Source organism: Nannospalax galili, unplaced genomic scaffold (genome assembly GCF_000622305.1).
Source record: "Nannospalax galili isolate Female #2095 unplaced genomic scaffold, S.galili_v1.0 scaffold461, whole genome shotgun sequence".
NCBI lineage: Eukaryota > Metazoa > Chordata > Mammalia > Rodentia > Spalacidae > Nannospalax > Nannospalax galili.
Window position 1 is genome coordinate 4,281,188 of NW_008349975.1, and position 1,288 is coordinate 4,282,475.

Sequence of the window (1,288 nt, forward strand, 5' to 3'; positions counted from 1 at the left end):
TTGTGGTTTGTCTTGGTCTTAATGTCTGTCAGTCATTTTCTGCTCTGGGAATGTTCCGTCTGAACAGTTGTGCCTGTACAGGACCTGTAAGTCTGTATTCTGGGAACCAAGGGGAGTGGCAGACGTGCCCAGAGACCCCAGGTTCCAGCACTCTGGCCCTAGTGACCAGGGTGATCTGAAGTGAGGAAAACAGTGTCTCCTCACCTTGGGAGAAGGGAAATTGGCTTGGCTATTCCCCTCCCGGTCTGTACTTTCAGTTTTGAATCAGAGAGCTCGCCGAGGTTTTCTGTTGTCTGTTTGTATCTGTATCTGGGGATCCTGAAAGCAAGAATGGTGAGTGCTGTATGTGTCTGAGTGTAAGAAGGACCAGTCCATTTGAATGTGATATAACACGGTGTGTATGCACTTAATAGTATATTAGCATTTTAAGGAAACATCTAGTTTTGTATTTTTCTCTACACTCTCTATTTTAACTTTCTCTGTCTTTTCTGTCTCTTTTATTCTTGATCCAGTCTTCGCGAGGGACCGTTAAAGGCGAAGGAGCAATTGAGGTTTTTCTGGTCAGGGCCACTCCCTGACGTAAACCAAAGGCTCTTAGCCCTCTTGGTGGATCCCGACTGCCCACACGGGTGGAGACAGGACGGTCTTTCTATATCTTCCTTTCTCTCTAGCCACTAAAAGCCCCGCGGGCACGGGTCGAGCAAGTAAGAGCCACAGGGCGCTCGCCGCTAAAAGACTCCCGTGAAAGGATAAGGGGGTCCCAGGCATGAATCCCAGATAAATTCACGTCCCCCGCAGAAGAAAAACTGGGCAAAGGAAGGCACCCGTCCACAAGCACACTCACTGGCCATCATTGTTTAGAGTGGCATCTTTACTTCTCCCTTTTCATCTCTCTCTCTCTCTCTCTCTCTCTCTCTTCTGTAACCTCTACCATGGGCCAGACTCAGGCCACTCCTAAAAGTTTAATCCTCTCTCACTTCTAGGAGGTGAAGGAACGGGCTTTGAAATTGAGCCCTAGCATCAGGAAGGGTAAGTTTGGCACTTTCTGCTCAACTGAATGGCCCACCTTTGGAGCAGGTTGGCCGACCCAGGGGTCCCTTTCCCTGGACACCATCAGCAAGGTCAAGGCTGTCATTACCCGGCCTGACCCAGAGGGCCACACGGATCAACTCCCCTATATCCTTTTGTGGCAGAATCTGGCAGAGGAGCCCCCATCCTGGTTTAGGCCCCTCTTGGTGAGAAAGCCTCATGCTTGCCCACCAAAAGTCTCCATCATGGTCACCCAGGA

The 1,288-nt window shown here is 50.1% G+C and overlaps 1 long non-coding RNA gene across 1 annotated transcript in view; it reads left to right on the forward strand.

Annotated features, from left to right (window-relative positions):
- Window positions 1-1,288, forward strand: part of LOC115072700 — a 61,121-nt gene that overhangs the window by 1,043 nt on the left and 58,790 nt on the right. The gene's annotated exons all lie outside the window — the stretch shown is intronic.